Source organism: Nuphar pumila, chromosome 5, assembly GCF_984573655.1.
Source record: "Nuphar pumila chromosome 5, dmNupPumi1.hap1.1, whole genome shotgun sequence".
Classification (NCBI taxonomy): Eukaryota; Viridiplantae; Streptophyta; class Magnoliopsida; order Nymphaeales; family Nymphaeaceae; genus Nuphar; species Nuphar pumila.
Genome location: NC_143253.1, coordinates 45900731 through 45920657, shown reverse-complemented (window position 1 = coordinate 45920657; position 19927 = coordinate 45900731). Strand labels below are relative to the sequence as shown.

The 19927-nt window shown below is 38.9% G+C and overlaps 1 pseudogene; it reads right to left on the bottom strand.

Moving 5' to 3' along the window:
- Positions 1-2631: 2631 nt before the first annotated feature.
- Positions 2632-3210, bottom strand: LOC149837501 (benzyl alcohol O-benzoyltransferase pseudogene; annotated as a pseudogene).
- Positions 3211-19927: the final 16717 nt, after the last annotated feature.

The following is a 19927-nucleotide window of genomic DNA, read 5'->3' as shown; positions in this document are numbered from 1 at the left end:
TGGACGTTTCATACACAAGCTTGGTGGAAGGTTGTATGGAGTTACAAATACTGGCCAGCATGAGTATGGAGTTGATCTACCCCCAAATGGATTAAATCCATCTGTACATAGACCGAGTCTAACATTTCGCACTTCCATTGCGAAGTTCTGATGAGTACGATCAAAGTGCTTCCAAGCTTCAGCGTCAACAGGATGCGTGATCTTGTTTTCATCGTGTCGAACTTTATTTGCATGCCATCTCATGTGTTTAGCTGTCTTTGAAGACATATACAATCGCTGCAATCTAGGAGTGATAGGAAAGTAGCGGAGCGACTTGTATGAAACTTCCTTTGATCTCGTGCTACCATTGCCTCTTGTCTTTGGCTTGAACCGAGGATGCCCACATGACGGGCATGATATGTCGTTTTCCTGCTCCTTGAAATACAACATGCAGTGATTTGGACAAGCATCAATCTTTTTGTAATTCATACCTAGAGCGTTGACCATAACTTTCGCACAATAGAAATTTTGTGGCAATTTCTCATCTTTAGGCAACATACTCTTCACAATCATGCACAAACGGTCAAAACATGATTGACTCAAATTATACTCGGACTTCAAATTCATTAGTTGAAGAACTGCAGACAAGATAGTGTGACTCTCACAACCGTTCCAAAGTGGCTCATCAGCATCTTTAAGTAAATCATAAAATCTACTAGCTGCATCGTTTAGTGATTCTTCATCTACGACAGTTCTTACATCACTAGAACTCATAGCAGAACCCAGTTCTGTTCCTGCAGCATCAAATATCAAATTCGTATATGGATTATCGTGCACCACATTCACCCGTGCATCAAAATCGTTTCTAAATTCTTCTCCATGAAACGCCCAGTTCTGATAATCACTCACAAAACCCTTCCTGTATAGGTGATGTCTAACGCCATGAGGTTCTACAAATCGATTATTCTTACAAATCTTGCAGGGACACCTAATCCGACCTGTGGGATCTACCGTACTGACACTCGCCGTTGCAAATTCAATAAAACTATCGACACCATCCATATATTCATGCGATAACTCATTGTCCACTATCCTACGGTACATCCATTCACGGTTTGCAGTCATTCTGTCGTATGATGTTACGAATAGTATCCTAACGAATTAAGAAAAAAACAATCAGAATGCGACGATGAAGAAAATATCAAATTTATCATGCAATATACTATGTCAAACAATAACAAGAATTTTGATGCATGCATTGATAACTTAATATTTTCATGTGCAAACTATTAATGACATGATACAATCATTTGAAGCATGCTTTTATTATAAAATTTCACATGGAAGTCAAAATCAAATTGAAAGTAACTACATGCAAGCATGGATACAATTACATCAAACATTGCAATACATCATAATCATTCATATCAAATAAATGGAAAACATGTACCTGCAGCAAACACACTTCAATATCTCACTAACTACTACCATGCTTAGCATGGACTCCGTACTCCAAAAATAAGAACACTTCCATATTTCTACATTAAAATCATGCTCAGCATCATCTCCGAACTCCAACAAAGCAGTCCTAGATATCAACAACTAAGTGAGTGTGTGAACAATAAAGTGCTGCATTCAATAAATTAAATAACATGTGATACGTTTGCATCACTTACTCACCACGGGTATTTACCCGATTTGCATTGTTTTTGTCATTTACTTACCACAGGTGGCCGAGCACGAGTTGGTTCCGTTGAAAAATCTGCACAAAAACAAAACAAATTAAGTAACAAACTAACTAATCATGAAACAAGATGAAACACTAACTAAAAAAATTAAAACAAATTAAAACAACTCTAACTAATTGAAAGAAGAGAAAAGAAAAATAGTATATATGTTAAGCCAAATCTAACTAGAAGATGCTAATTTAACAAACCAGCTATAACATGTTGAACCAGTCGACTAACATAAAGTCATAGACAATTTCTAATCTGAACTACTTAGCAAAGGAATAGTAAATCAATCAATTTGTTTACTAGAAAAGATGTGAACTCCGTTTAACCACCACTATCATAAAGAATTCAAATAGCCCTAATCTAACTAACTGATTGTGAGAACATTAAATACCAATCTATCTAAGAAAAATATAATTATAAAAGACTAATAGATTGAAATACTCTAACTAACCAGATTTCAAGAAAACAAATTGAAGTAAAACTAACTACCAGTAGACATTAACAAACTAACAAATTGAACAACATGGACAACTTGTATATATACATTACAAAAAAAATTTCAACTTAAAATCCATATGGACAACATATATGCAAACTACACTTAAAACCATATGGACATCTTATATACACATATTACAAATTTTTTTTCAAGCTAATCACATGGACAACATAGGGATCACATAATAACTTTTTTTTTTTTTAAAAAGAGATCACATGGGCAGCATAGGTATCCATAACAAAAATTCTTTTCAAAACAGATCACATATGCAACGTAGGTATCTCATAACAAATTTTTTTTAAAAAGAGATCACATGGGCAGCATAGGTATCCATAACAAAAATTCTTTTCAAAACAGATCACATAGGCAACGTAGGTATCTCATAACAAATTTGTTTGGCAATGAATTGATCTTTATTCACAAAGCATATAAGATAAAAACAGGTTCTGTGGACTTTTGATCCGGGGCGGGTCCGTACAGCATCTTTTTGAGCTCCCGTTCAAAGATCTTCATAGCTGGAGCAGGCAAGGAAATCGGGATCACCATCCCTTCTCCCCCTTCGTTATTCTTGGAGTTGACGTAGAAGCTAACCAAGCCGGGGATTGGGCCGTCACTGCCCTTGGCTGGACCGCCGTACACCGGCATTCCCCAGCCGAGGTCCAGCTCGCTGAACCCGGCATGCCTGATGTCCGAGACCACGAAGGTGCGGACCACCGTGATGTTAGGCCAGCCCTTGAGCACCATGAGGTCCGCCACTGACCTCATGTACTCGTCTGTCACCTCCTCCTTGGCCTTCTTCACGAGCTCCACCGCATAACCTAGTGGGTTCGCACAGAGCTTCGCCGCTATCGAGACAGCTGCCGGGATTACTATCAGGCATTGCCGTAGTACCCCTGCGGCAGCGGCGGAATGTACCGGGACCGCGCGTTGAAGATGCACAACAGGCGAACCTCCTCCTCCGGATCGGGCTGGAGGCCGGCAGTGCGGCACCGCCATAGGCAGGGGGTCGACCCCCCTTGCCGGAAACGCAGGGGGTCGACCCCCCCTGCCGGAAAGCACGGCAGGGGGTTAAACCCCCTCCGTTTCCGGCAGGGAAGGGGCGTACCCCCTGCGTTTAGAAGAAGAAGAAGAAGAAGAAGAAGAAGAATATTACCTGCGCTTCGCCGGACGGTGGCGGGAGGTTGACGGGGAGCGGCAGCTGGCGAGCGGCGGTGGCCGGACGGTGGCGAGAGCCGACGGGCGGGAGGGAGCAATACAGAGAAACAGGGAAAAGAGAAAGAGGGATGGGATTAGGGATTTACGCGATATTTAGCGACGGCTTAGCGACGGAAACATTCCGTCGCTAAACCGTCGCTAAATCAAAATACAAAAACCGCAACGAAATATATACTGTCGCTAATCCGTCGCTAATGAGCGACGGATTAGCGACGACAGAGTTCCCTCTCTAAATCTGTCGCTAAAATGGTGTTCTTGTAATCAAAAGTAGCGACAAAAACATGCAGTCGCTAATCCATCGCTAAGTAGCGACAGATTAGCGATAAAAGTCGTTTCTTCGCTAATCCGTCGCAAATTAGCGACAGATTCTATCTCTAGCTAATCTGTCGCTAAGTAGCGACGGGAAAAATCCGTCGCTAATTTCCGTCGCTAATTAACAATTTTCTTGTAGTGAAAATATCATATTTATCATGCAATATATGATGTCATACAATCGCAAGAATTATGATGCATGCATTGATAACTTAATATTTTCATGTGCAAATTATTCATGACGTGATACATTCATTTGAAACATGCCTTCATTATACAATTTCACATGGAAGTCATAATCAAATTGAAAGTAACTACATGCAAGCATGGATACAATCACATCAAACATTGCAATACATCGAAATCATTCATATCAAACAAATGTCAAACATGTACCTGTAGCAAACACACTTCAATATCCCGCTAACTACTACCATGCCTAGCATGGAATCCGTACTTCAAAAATAAGAACACTTCTATTCTCATACATTAAAATCATGCTCAGCATGATCTCCAAACTCTAACAAAGCAGTCCTAGATATCAACAACTAAGTGAGTGTGTGAACAGTAAAGTGTAACATCCAATAAATTAAATAACATGTGATGCGCTTGCATCACTTACTCACCACGGGTATTTACCCGATTTGCATTGTTTTTGTCACTTACTTACCATGGGTGGCAGGGCACAAGCAGGTTCCGCTGAGAAATCTGCAAGAGACACTGTGTTAAAATGAAATCACCACCTGCAGAAAAAAAAAAACCGAGGCAAGGTCGCCCTCCTGCCGGAAAAGCAGGGGGTTGGGGAGCAACCCCCTGCCCGAATAAAAAAATAGCTGGAGGGCGTCCCCCTACCGAATAAAAAAATGAGGCATGAGAGCGACCCCTACCGAAAAAAATAAACGAGGCAGGAGTCGCCCCCCTGCCGAAAAAAAGAGAGGCACAGGGGCGACCCTCAGCTTGAATAAAAAAACAAGGCAGAGGGGCGACCCCCTACCGAAAAAAAAGAGGCACGGGGGCGACCCTCTGCCCGAATAAAAAAATGAGGCAGGGGGGCGACCGCCTGCCAAAAAAAAAGTGGCAGGAGGGCGACCCTCTGTCGGAGAAGCAGGGGGCGACCCCCCTGCCCGAATAAAACAATGAGGCATTGGGTCAACACCGCCTGCCGGGAAAAAAAAATGCGGCAGGGGTCGCCCCTCTGCCGAAAAAAAACAAACGAGGCAGGAGGGTCGACCCCCTGTCAGAAAAAACAAAATGCGGCAGGGAGCGACCCCCTGCCGAAAAAAATAGAACGTGCCAGGGGGCCTCCCCCCTGCTGGAAAAAACCAAATGCGGCAGGGGGCGACCCTCTGCCAAAAAACATAGAATGAACGCGGCAGGGGGGCGACCTTCTGCCGAAAAAAATAGAATGCGGCTGGGGGCGACCCCCCTGCCGGAAAAAAATAGAAGGGGTAGGCGGGGGGCGACCCCCTGTTGGAAAAAAAAAGAACACTTTACCTGCGATGGGCGGCGGAACAGAGGGTGATGGGCGGCGGACCGGGGAGCGATGGGCGGCGGGACGGGGAGTGCGTCGGTCGGCGGGGCGACGGGCCGGGCGGAACAAGGGCCGATGGACCGGAGAGTGCGTTGGGCGGCGGAGGAAGGCATTGAGCCGAACGGAATGAGGGGCGATGGAGCGACGGGCCAGAGAGTGCGGGGGGCGGCGTGGCAACAGGCCGGGCGGCGGAGGAAGGCATTGAAGCGAGGTCGGAAGGGCGGGAGAGAGGGAACATGAAAAGAGGGAAAATGGCTTTAGTTAGGGATTTACGCGAAAATTAGCGACGACTTTGGCGACGAAATTATTTCATCGCCAAGCCATCGTAAATTTACACGAGCTGTTAGCGACAAAATATTTTTGTCGCTGACATCGTCGCTAAGTAGCGACAAAAAACCTTCTGTTGCCAAATCCATCGCTAATCGTCGCGTGTGTTGTGACAAAAAAGTATTGTCGCTACGTAGCGACGGAAGTGAAATTCCACTAGAGGGGTGGGTGAATAGGGAATTACTAAACAGATCGATAAATTAAAAATATGATGCAATAAAGGCACAACACATAAACACAAAATATATACTGGTTCGGTCAAAACCCTGACCTACATCCAGTCCCCAAGCAAACCACTTGAGCTTTCCACTATAACATCTGAGTCACCGGATAAATAGTACAACACCCTCTTCCTCAGAGGTCTTCTTCTCTCAACAGAGAAGGGGCACACCCTCTTCCACAGAGGTCTTCTTCTCTCAACAGAGAAAGACAACACCCTCTTTCACAGAGGTCTTCTTCTCTCAACAGAGAAGGGCAACACCCTCTTTCTCAGAGGTCTACTTCTTTCAACAAAGAAGAAATACAGTGAGTAACAGAAAGTTACAATACTTCCTATAGAACCTTCAGAATGATATGAATGCACGAATGAAGGATTCTCAGAATGTTCTGTTCTTTTCACTCAGAGGATACTCTTTGTCAAAGAGCTATACTTGACTTTTTCTTTTTCTTTTCTCTTTTTTTTTCTAGGCTCCCTTTCAAATATTGAATAGGAATTTTTCTCGTTGTAAGCTCACATGTCCATTCCTTTGTTGGAATAGTTTAATTGAGTGTGTTTATATAGCTTTAAAAAAAGTAGTCGTTACTTATTTGAAATCGTAGTCTTTTTGAGATGTGAAATGTCATGTCATTTCAAAAACCAAATTTATGGGTTTTCGAAAAAGTCTTCTTTCCATAAAAGTAAAATATAGGGTACAATAGTCGTTGTAATATTTTAGGTAATATATATTTTATGTAAAAAGTCTATTTCTTACAATAGCACATTGAACGTTGGATTGTAGGCTGTCATGTAGTTTTGTCTTTATCCTAATTAATGATTTGTGGTACATAAGTACTTCTTTACTTTAAATGAGTGTAAGTACAATAAATGTTTTGAGATATTTATTTGTACATAGTCATATCAAGTGTTTTCTTTATGATGTGTTTTTCAATGTCTACAGAGAGAATGAAGACTTTAAACAAGTCGACATTCTTGAGATGGATATTAACAAGGATTTCTTACAAGAGGTATTTAATGCTATACAAAGAGAATGATGACTTCAAGTAAGTCGACATTCTATGTGTTTGTAAAAAGGTAACTAAAGTCTTTTCACCAAGTATTATATTTGTTTTTCTTTGTGTAGCCGATTTCTATGTTTTGTCTTTTTCCTACTTTTAAAATCATTATTTTTCAAGTTGTCTTGTATATGATAGAAGGTACAATTATTGCTTTTTGAAATCATGAATTATATCATGTCAAAATACCTTTTCCATAAAGGTTTGTAAGAAGGTACAATTATTGGTTTTTAAAAAAGGTGCTTTTTGAAACTATCGTATACTTTTATAAAATAGCTTTTATGAATGAGCATGTAATATGCAATATGCATGCTTCTTAAGGTTATGTTACATATGACTCTAAAGAAGAAAAAAGTCTTCAACTTGAGGTAGCCGATCTCTTTAGATGGTCTTTATGAATGCATGGCTCATCAAGCTTTTTCTTCAAGGAGTATGATTGCACCATAGTTGTACTTGAACATGAGGTCTCCATCCTTTTTGAGTGAGATATCCTTGCATCAAATACTCGTTAGATATATGGCAAAACATATCCAGTCATAATATAACATTTTTGAAGAAGACATATTATCATATTATATAAAATCAAATACGACAGTGTATCATATTATGTGACATCAAAATAGAGTTTCTCAACAGGAAGGTTTTCGGTCGCTATATCCGTCAATATTACAAATCTTAATGACGGATTAGATTCTCTCGCTAATCTGACGCAAAATTGCGACGAAAAAAATCCGTCGCTACATTGTATTTTTCTTGTAGTGTTAGGCTTTTTAACAAGCCAAAAATCACTCAAACAAACATTTTGATCAAAAGATATGGCCAAAACAAAATATTCTATCAAAATGGATCTGAACCAGATCCAAATTGTCAAGATGACAACCTAGGATCTAGATCCATTTTGTCTAGACGATAACTTAGGTTGTTGTCCCAATATTTGGATCTAGATTTGGATCCAGATCCTATCTTTTGGACAACAACATAGGTTGTTGTCCTAATATTTGGATTCAGACACAATTTGGGTTGTCGTCCCAATGGTCCGACCTAGATCTAGACCTGATTCAAGTTGTTGTCTAGACTGAGGTTATTGTATGGACCTGAAACTTTCCATTTTGAACCAATTTTACATGAAGAAGGGTGTTTTGCCCTTGAAAACTTACCAAAAACTTAGATTTTTGTGTCCAAACCTTTCCAAAATCCAAACTTAAACCCATCAACTTACCAAAACCTATTTTCTTAGCCCTTAGTCTAAATCATTGGCCATTTGGAGCTTGACACTTCATTCTTCTGGCCAATAGATCCAAGGAGCTGCATGACAATTGGATTTGGATCGTTTGACCAAAAAATCCCTAAATCTAGGTCTAGGATCCACTAGGAAACCTATAAAGAGGTGTCTTACCCCCCTAGTTCATCAACAATCATCCAAGTCCTTCAGCATCCAGATTCCACCAGATTGACTCAGCCTAGTGTACCCATATCCATACATTGTTGGAGCTTAGACCCAACCCAAATCTAGATCTTTGTGTCACATAACATATTCAAAGTCTCCGCCTGGCCAAAGCTCTCCGCGTTCGTTGTCACACTATGCCCTTCTTGGACCAAAATATTGTTACTTTATAGATAAGCTCAATCTTGTGAAGATTGGCTTGAAAAGGAGTGTCAAGATCTCATCCAACTCAAATGATCCAGATCCAGACTCTAGTGACAGATCCGAAGCACAACTTACTAATGCCCTTCTTGAACCGAAAAATTGTCACTTTGGAGACAAGCTCAATCTCGTGGAGATCGGCTTGAGGGTGAGTGCTAAGATCTAGTCCAGCTCAAATGATCCAGATCCATACCCAGGTGACAGATATGAAGAACAGGAAGGTTGCAAAATCACATCAACAAGTGCGTGATTCCAACACTATTGCCATGAAGAGATGCTGCTACAATTATGCTAATAGTGATACCTTTCTAAATTATTATTGATTGTCTCCTAAAATATTGTTGGTATCCCTAGATTGTAGCAAATTCAGTTGGAAAATCTTCTGGTGAAAGGAATGTATCTATGATAAAAAAAACAAAGTAAAATCTTTCTCAACGATTGAGAGAGAGTTGGAGTTGTGGATGTAGGTTCTTCAAACCGAACCATGTCAATCTTTTCTTTGTTCTGGTGTGCATATACTTCTCTGATACTGGAAACATGCACACTTGGAGTGAAATATAACCATTCACTGGGAGCCACAAAGTAAAATTGAAGATGATTAACTGGTGCTTGGTCTTGCACGGAGGTTTTGATGAACTGTTGCAAGTTAGTGGTGGAAGGAACTTGAAAGACAATGCTTGTGTAAGTTAATGAGTTTGTAACCCCATATGGTTCCAATTTTAGATCTTGAATATTGCAATGAATTTGGGAATACATGCTGATTGTGAAATGGCATAAGGGAGTGCAGGACTGTGACTCTAGCTTCGGTTGTCTGGATATGGACTCTTAACATTCCCCCTCAGACTGGGCCAAGAACCAAGACCAAGTTTGTTTCTCAAACAGAAAAATTCAGACTTCCTCAAGTGCTTTATAAATGTATCAGCAATTTGTTGCTATAAAGATACATATTTTGTGATTAAATTCGCTTTGGCAACCCTTTCTCTCGCATATTGATAATCGATCTATATGTGCTTCAAGGAAGGAGCCAGGAATCCAAATTGGGGTAAGCACAAATGCACAGTAAAAAAAAAAAAACACAAAAAGCCCTAAAACCATAACAAAAATCAAATAAGAAATCATGATTAATGCTAATTCTAAATTAAAACACAAAGAAAACCCTAAAATCCTAATAGAAATCAAACATAGAATGATGATTATTGCTGATTGAAAAGAAAAAAACAATCAAAACCTTAATTAGACATTTATATAGTTTGAAATAATGTGAATCAAAATCCTAAATCCAAACAAAAATCATAGATCTTTCATCTATGCTAATTGATAAAAAAACCCACAAATATTCTAACCAAAATCAAATGTTCATGAATCATGGATTCATGCTTAATACTAATTGAAAAATAAAAACACTTAAGAATTCTAAAACCATAATTACATTCATGCCATTTAAAAAAAATAAAATCAAAACCCTAATTTTTACAGACATCATTGAACAAAACCCCAAATTAAACATTCATGCTATTAAAAGAAAAAACCTAAACCAAACAAATATCATCCATTGTCCTAATTGAAAAAAACCCGACCTAGAATCAAAACCCTAACAAGCATTCGTTCATGATTTATTGAATAATTTAAAAGAAAAAATTTATGGATGATCCAACAGATTTTTTTGGAACTCATATGAGGAAAAGAAAAAGAAGAAGAGGAAGACCCAGCCACCTAGGGGCGGCCGAAGGGTTGATGGCCAGACACAATCTGGCAGAGTTATGTGAAGAGAGAGAGGGTCATGGGGGAGGGGGGCCCGTAAAAGTGTTGGGTCTAGGTGGTGTCCACCCTGACCCGACTTTTCACAGGGTCAGGGTGGGCAGTGCTTATCCCGACCCAGCCTTTCACACGGTCAGGGTGGGCACTGCCCATCCCTAGGCAAACCCACTATTCAGGGGGATTTTTGGGCCAGGGTGGACACGAAGGTGGCTCCGCCCCTGATGTGCTTTTTGACCTGCGGTAAAAAACTTGAGGTCATTCATGTAGAGGTTGCAGTTATTATCATAATGTAAGACGAGATGATCCAATATAGTTAGAACAATATCCCAAAGTATAAACAATAACCAAGTAAGATCTGTAGCGGAAGCCATTGATCTGTACTCTGCCTCTACAGTGAATCTTGCTACTGTATTGTATTTCTTTGTTATCTCATAATCCATATTTTCTTTTAGAATAATGTACTTTACTGATTGATAGTGGCTCACTGTTGCTGCATGCATATACTGAGTAGCATAGTTCATGCTAAATTATATTTCCAGTTGAGTAGTAGTTAAGTAGTAGAGTGTCCGTGATATGCTGTGGTAAAGGGCAAGATCAACAAAGGCTTTATCATCATTTGTGCCATTTGAAATTTTTATGGCCATAGGAGTCGCAATCATTTTGCATGCAAGCTCGCTCAAGTGACTCATGAGCATACTTGGAATGGCACGAGAACAGAGCCTCATGAAAATAAGTGACCTCAATAATAAGAAAATAATGAGTGTTTCCCAAGTCTTTTATTGCAGACTAATGCTTTAATTGTTTGACAAAATCATTTATAATTTCTGCACTATTTCCTATAAAGATCATATCATCCACATATTAGTAAAATCAAGACTTTTTGCAATGATAAACAAACATTGAAGGTTTTGTCACATTTCATATACACTCGAAATTGAGAAAAAAAAAAAACACTTAATCAAACTGGCTATAGATTCCTTCTTAAGTTCACACAATGCGCATATCAATATGCGAACATGATCGGGAAATGTGGACCTTCATATTTAGGTGGCTGTTTCATGAAAACAATTTCATTTAATGACCCGCGAATGAAGGCCTTTTTATCACCAAATTGTTTGATTTTTCATCCTTTAACCATAGTAACTGTTAAGACCATTGAAATGCTATCTGGCAGAGTGACATGAGAAAAGGTTTCACACAAATCTATCTCTTCAATTCAATTAAAACATCTAGCCACAAATCAAGCTTTAGCCTCTAAGCTTCCATCGGACTTTAATTTTGTTTTAAAAACCCATTTTGAACTACCATGTTCATATTTGATTCCTAAGGAGATGGGTTTTGTACTTTCATGCTTTCAAACCATTTCTCAAGTTTGGTTCTCCTTTAATGCTAAGGTAGCATTAAAAACCAGGTTTTGTTGATTACCCAAAATGTTAAAAACTAGGTTTTGGATTTTTTAAATACAAAACAATAAAAAAATTGCCAGCCATTTTCTGCTACTGGAAAATGGCTGGGCCGGTGCCTCCCAAATTGGGTGGCACTAACCTAGCCATTTTTGATCGGTGGCTGGCCAAAAAAGTAAAAAACAAAAAAATAAAAAAGTCATCCACTTTTGGGCCAGCCACTGGTCGGAGAATGGCTGGGTTGATGCCTCTTGGCAAGGGTAGCACTAACCAACCATTTTTCGGCTAGTGGTTGGCTGGAAAAGTAAAAAATAAAAATAAATAAAAAAAAGAAAAATAACAAGAAAAATAAGAAACATGCCATTTTCCAGCAAGCCACTGAATAGGAAATGGCTGGGTTGTTGCCTCCCGGCAAGGATGGCATTGGCATGGCCATTTTCTGTCCAGTGGCTGGCCGAATATTCTAAAATAAAAAATGTTAAAAATGATTAAAAAAGAAAAAAATAGCCAGACCATGTTTTTTAACCAGCCACTGGCAGGAAAATGGTTAGGATGGAGCCACCCAGCAAGGGAGGCACCAGTCTGGCCATTTCCTTGCCATTGGATGGCCCAAAAATGGTTGGATATCCTAAAATAAAAAGCATTAAAAAATGCTAACAATGTTGAAAAAACAAAGATCACAAGAAATGGCCGGGCTGGTGCCACCCAACAAGGGAGGAATCAATCCTGATATTTCTTGGCCAGTGGATGCCCCAAAAAGGGCCGGATAGCCTAAAACAAAAAAACCTAAAAAATATTAAGCCATTTTTCTGCCAGCCACTAGCAGAAAAATGGCCGAGCTGGTGCTGCCCTTCCCAGGTGGCACTAGCCCGGCCATTTTCTAGCTAGTGTCTGGCCAAAAATAGTTGCATATGTGTGAAAACTTAAAAAAAAAAACAAATTTTTGGCAATATTCTAAACGATCACGGGTTAGAAAATGATCAGTTGGTACCGACCTTGCTAAGTGATGAGTGCCTGGGCTTAGGTTCAATTTTTTTGGGCAAGAGGTAGACTCAGTTAGGTCAAGGTCTAGGTCAACACTGGCAAACAAGGTGTAAGTTTTCTGACAAAGATCAAGAAAAAAAATAGAACTAAACTTCACTACAGAAAAACCTCAAATTTGGAGGGATGTTTCAAGACACTTTGGATTAGGTTTAGTTCAATTTTCAGGGGCAAGCGACATAGAAATAGATAAATATGATTTTTAAAAGTTGCCAAACAAAAAGGATAAAACAAGGACATACTGGGTTATGGGACATACAAGTCTGACTTGTAAAATCAAGTTCTTTGTACAAAGAGCTCAATAAATCATGAATTTTGGAGGGTAGGCACTAGACACCCTAAAGTACATTGGGAACAATTTTTAGACTCGGATACTTCACGGTTTGGGCTAGGCAAATTTTCAAAGTTTGACAAAATTATGGGTTTGTCAGAATTCTGGTTTAGCAGAATTGAGTTTGGTGGACTCTAACTTGGTAATGAGCTAAGGATTAGCTTAGACGACTTTCTGAGCATGGGCTGAGTTGGAGAAGGTCCTTCTACAGAGGTTGGTTCAGCTAGGAAAGGGCAGATGCTTCATGGGTTGGCTTTGGGAGGTTGAGACTATTGGTGACTTGAGTTTGACCACGCCGGATTGAGATGGGCCTTAGTTGCAGCCTTGAACAACTTGAATAAGCAGATCCACTAGAGATCCGCACACCAGATCTAGTGAATTTGATCCATGAAGTAACAGCACACCAAGGTGAGAGAGGGACTGGCCCTTGAGAGAGAGAGAGAGACAAGTCAAGGAGAGGGACTCATGAAAGTGTGTGAGAGAGAGAGACAAGTCAAGAGAGAGGGATTCAAATTTGAAAGAGAAATTAAGAGAGACAATTCTTTCAATTCATATGATGATCTTCAAATGGGAACAAGGCCTCGATATATAGGCCAAAGAGGGCTTCATAAAGTCTTACACTATTTTCCATGCAAATATTAAGTAAAAATCTAAATCTAGGTAAAACCTAGATAGGCTAAGGCTAAATCTAAATAAACCCAAATAGGTTGAGATATTCTTGGTTAAGCCTACTTGGACTAAACTAAATAAGGGGTCTCCAAAATTAAACCCTTCCATGAATTTCTATTTTCCATTCTTAGAGAGGCACTCAAAGCCCCCTACACGACTTCCTTGAAGCTCTATTTTAAGGTGGAACACTACTTTCCATGGGTGAGTTGCAGAAGTTCAAGCAATTAAAGATTTGAATTTGGATTCGAGTATCTAAAATTTGGATTTGCATCATCCCCTCCCACTTGATAATCATCTAATCCGAGATGGTCCTGAAATTGATCTACCATGAGGGAACACATCCCTTGGGAAGTGACATCTAAATTGGGAAGGACCTTATGTTATCAAACAAGTCCTTGCTGAGAACTCATACCAGTTAATCAAGTCTGATGGAGGGCAAATAACTTTTCCAAGATTGCAAATAGTAACAAAAATGGAATCCTTGTCCTTGCATTGGAAAATGCCAGCAGCGTTTGGTTGTTAAACCGAACGAATGCTAAGAAACTCTAGTTGGATGCCCTATGCAGCACGTGTTGCACAACTCTTAATAGGTTGGGGTTGCTGGTGTCTTACAATGTACAGAGGTTGTGTAGCATGTTCGGCACAATCAAGATCTTAGTAATGCTCTTCTTTTGTTTGGTTGCAGTCCACAACCAAAATGACCTTGATCCCATCATCTGTCCGGTCCCAAGTTGCTGTTGTAGCAACAACATTGGCAGCAGTAAGGTCGATAACACCTTGAGATCATACTGCATTTTCATAGGCTAGAGAATCCACCCCGTACTGCCAAGTCGTTCCCTTGGCCAACAAAACTTGTTGTTTATGTTGGTCTTGCTGGTAAGTGTAGATGACCCGGTAAGGCACCTTGGCCCCAATTGGTGGGCCATATGAAAAGTTCCCACTACAATAATGGGTTGGGGCACAAGAAGACCACAATCTTGGTGGTAGAGGGTATGCATGGTTGATGGTTTCTTTTTTCCCAACCAAGTAATTTTTGCACCCCACTAATATCAGATGATTTTGGAAGATCCCCACCCTTAACCAGAACATTGCTCGGGCCCATTGCATTTGCAACAGATTGCTTATCAACGTCTACTTCCAACTGACTATCATTCCCACTCTCTGCACTACTGCACATGCAATGACGAACATGAGCAGGAGTGTGTATCTCATAGGCATTGCAAACGATTGTTGACAAGTCAACAACCCCAAGGACGTGATACAGCCCAACACCACAGGCCGTTTTCTACAGCGTAAATGACCCGAATTGCATGCAGAGCCTCTTCCTCATAGTGTTACGTAGGAAGAGCTCTCTCTTGCACATAGTAGGTGCTCCTGCCTCCTACATTTCGGTCATCGCGAGGGCCCTTGTCCACCATAGCGTTCAACACATAACGAGCATTATGCTTGTATGGAGTGTCATGATAGGTGAATCAGGTTTGTTCATCCAGATCAACCTATCCTAGAGTATAGAGTAGAGAAGCCTATAGAGAATGTCAAGTTGATCTCAAGCCTGTCAGAAATGGGTTGAGAATGGTTGCAAAGCCTTCTTGGCTAGTGTTATACTGTTAGAGCCTAAAGTGACTATCTTGAGAGACCCAGACATGGTGAACAAGTTCGAGGATGTATTTTTTGAGGAGTTATCTGGATTACCTCCTACTCAAGAAGTTGATTTTAAGCTACGTTTGTTTGGTTTGAGCATGAAAAACAAAATTTTAACCTAAATATGTTTCTCCCAAATTATTGCACTATAAAACAAGAACTTCAATGGCAAGAATATTCAAGCCTTCTATACAACATGAATCAAGATTTCATAAAAAGCAATAGGTACTCAGGCATTTATAAACCAATCTTACCCACAAATAAGAGCACCGACAACCACACATTAGAAATCCCGATCATAGATAAATACATCACCAAGTATGTCATTGTCCACAACCTATGTATGTAATCACAAAGACGTGCATGAAATGCATAAACACATATAACACCTAACATTGAAGTACTTGTGAATACTTTTAATACATTGTTACATTGTTACATTGTTCCACTTTCCTTATCCGAGGGTATACTCTCAAGGCGTAACTCCCACTCAACAATCATATAGGGTATTTATTATTTTGTGGCTTAATTTCTCTAAAGAGTCGAAGAGTGTGCAAACTTTCATTGGCTGGTCTGTGACCATAAAAACCCACAGTGAACCGTGCAGATTCCTACTATTTTGAATGATGAACTACCTACCTATGACTCTTTGGTAGTCTGGATCCCTACGTTTGAGGATGGAGGACCCATGTTGACGTCTTTGCTCTCCAAAAGCATTTACATCACACCTTTTGACCGTATGTACCAACTACCTTCTCCAAGGTAGTTATGGTTTGAATAGGCTACTAGGTATTATTTATTTAAGGTTGTTCAAGTGCTCTCAACACTAAGGCTGATTGACCCAGTTTCTCTTTAGGAACTACAATACAACATATGTTATTTGTAGTCATTCATGATCGAGCTTGCGATCATACCTTATATGGGTACCCTTGATCCAACAATGCTTCTTTGAGGCTTAAGTATGTATGAGCATGTCAATTATTTTACTTAACTTGGAGCACCCTATCACCCATGGTTTTACTGAACCTAGCTCACCCATGAGACAAGTGCATGCATGCCCTACATGACTTACAACACATTACATGCCACATATCACACTACATGATGCATGAGACTCATTCCAATAAAGCATGAAACATGAATTACATAAAATAATACACGTATGTTAATACACATTACATGGTCTATTTATCATACTCAAACTCATACGCTAACATGTTGTCTCATATGTCATCATGCATAAATCATAAATGTGCTTGAATATAATATAACCATGTAACATCACATGTTAGAGAATACATGACTATCATTTCATATCATATGCAAACATAAGATTCAAAACAAGGCAAGTTCATCAGACACATGTCCCAAAACCAAGAACGGTACATAGAAGAATTTTGGTATTGTTCATGGGTCTGTTAGACTACAATACAGAGCACATTGAAGCCTCCAAAAATTTACAATCATATCTTAGGGTGTTAACTTTCAATTTTAAGTGAGTTTGAAGAAAGCGATTTTTATTTATTTGTAGCAATTCCGAGACCAAAAACTATTTTTCGGTTATGTCATGACATGACAAAATTTTGCTTTATAAAAAAACAGTCACAAGCCTAAATCTGAGAGGAATCTTAATCGTTGTTTTTTTGGTAATATCTATACGTGTTAACTTTCAAATGAAACTAAATTCATCAAAAAACTCCACATGATTTTTTTGAATTTTTTTAACCGAGCCCAATCTGATACAGATCTAGATCCAGATTTTCTAGAGAACCTTGAATTTCACACAGTTTGTGTGAGATTCTAGGATTCACAGATAATGATCTGATTTCTTTAATTATTTTTTTTAATTCATTCACATGACAACCATAACATAGCTAAAAATAAGCTTAAAATATCAAACTCCTAATTTATTGAATTTTCTTCACGACCGACTATCAGATTTCACTCTACACAGGACAAAATCTATGTCTTGTTTTGCAGCAACCAAAACCCTTAATTTTTTACCACAATTGAGGCCCAATTTTTTTCTAAGACACCTCTCAGATTGCTGAAAGGTCTCCAAAAATTATTTGTCTAGAAGCTTTTTTATTCGAGTGTCATGATTTTTCTACTGAGATCGTTTGGTTAGGAAAATCAGGACAATATGTGTAATATAAATCAAATCATGCTCTATATAAAGAAAACTCATAATTCAACGTGTAAAACCAATTTACAGTCATGGATCAACCATACACATAGTACTTATGCAATATGTAGGCTCATTGCAAACATCACATGACCATAAAACATGCATCAAATTCTAAACTATCCATATATCTCATGATTTGCGTATAAATTACATAGTTTAAGATGCTATCATGCAAAATTATCATAAAACACATAGCATAGATTTGCAGATCCATGGTTCATGTTGGAAACACATTAAATACAATAGGTATTCATTTGATCAAGCTAAAACATAGTGAAATCTAGCATCCTACTTAAAGATGTATCATAAATTAGGCATGAATGTGTGATTTTCATGAAAACATGTATTTTTTCTCATTTTAATCATGCAAGAACACATTAAATCACAAAAGATAAATTTTGAAAACATAATACATGTTAAATACACTGATGTTTATATAAATATAATATAGAATTATGTAGGAACACAAAATTATGCATTCTATGGTACCTGATTTTTTGGTTTTGGCTTTTGAGCATAGTTTTGCCAAAAATGTATTTTTCAACCCTTTTTAAAGCATGATATTGATTTAAAACCCTTTTTAAAACACTTTTCATACTCTCTTCAGGTCTGATCTACTATAGGGCAGCCCGTAGAATTGACAAGGTGCATGATCTATGCGCTTACACTCGATCTATGACCATGAGTAAAGTGTACCCTACCTTGAACGCTTTTCCGGTTTGTTCTCGCTTTTGTCTCTCATTGAAACACCTTGGAGTAGCATTGATGGCTTCTGAATTATCTCTCTAAGCTTGAAGAAGGAGGAAGGAAGAAAGGAGTATGAAGGTAAGGAAAGAGAGATAGGGGTGTTGGAATAGGAGAGTGAAGAGAGAGATTTAAGAAAGAGGAAGATCCTCTTACTTATCAAGAGGTGGTTTCCCAAACCACCTCTCTCTCTAATGTGGGCCCCATTAGGGGATGCCCAAGGGGTCTCCTAAGAATTAGGGAAAAGGTGTTTTTTCAAACCACCTCCCTCTCTATCCATGTGGGCCCCACTAGGGAGGTTGCCCCACTTACTTTTTATGTTTTGAAAACTAACAAACTCAATCTAATTTCCTAGGTGATTTAGAAACTTAACCGACCAACAAGGTGGGATCCATTATGGGGGGTGACCCTTCCTCTTTTAGATAACTCTAACAAATTAGTTTATTTGATATTATCTCTGATTTTCTAATTACTAACTAATCTTTCAAAACTTACCAACTTAGAAAAAGAGAAAGTTACCAAACTCTCAAGGTTTTCGAAAAACTTCGCTAATTATCTTAATTTCTTAATTATTTTCATGTAAATAATTATTCATATTTTCATGTATCATAGGACCCACCTATAGAATCTCCACGTATTCTAGAATCACCATTTGGTCTTGCGAGGGTGCAAGAGACTATTATACCCCTCGCCCCCCATGTGGTGCTCCATTGGGTTGGGGGTGACCCTCTGGGCCCTATAAGTCACTTTTGGCATCTTACAGGGACTTTAGGTTGTATCCATATTACAGTATGGTCAATTTTTTAAAAATCCATTTCTTGATCCAATCCAAGTTTAAAAACCCAAAATGGATATTAGTCTATTTTGAAAAAGACATTTTCTGAACCAACCCAAATCCAAAATCACAAAATTGGATCCCCTACAAGATCTATGGCATATAGTGGATCTAACTAGAGTCCTGATTTAATTTAAACTCTTGAATTTTGCTTAAATTTAACTCAATTTTAACCTAAATTTAAATATTAAAAATAAACAAAATTTGCAGGTATTACATCTACCCCGCTTAAAGAAATTTTGTTTGCAAAGTTTAGTACTTACTTGAATAAGTGAGGGTATTACTCATTCATATTGGCCTTGGGATCCCACGTGAACTCCTCGATTATGTGATATTATTAGTGCACCTTTATCAGAGAAATGGTTTTCGACCTTAACACCTTTTTCTTTTAGTCTATAATCTCAACTGGGTATTCCTCATTGGTTAGGTCTTTCTAAACCTCAACATCATCATACTGGATCACTTGAAATAGGTCAAGTACATACTTTATCAACAGACACGTGGAACACATTATGAATCTTTATATACTGAAGCAGTAACTCCAACTAGTAAGTCGTTGCATATATCCTTTCTAGAATCTTAAATGGTTCAACATATCTAAGGCTGAGTTTTTCCTTCTTACAAAATCTGAACACACTCTTGGTAGAAGAAACTCGAACAAAGATAAAATCTTCTACCTCGATTGTGAGCTCTTGATGTCGTCAGTCTACATAGCTTTATGTCTATTTTGAGCCATCAACAATCTGTCATTGTTCTTCTACACCTGTTGAGTGTAGTGCTCAATAATTATTGGTGCTTCAA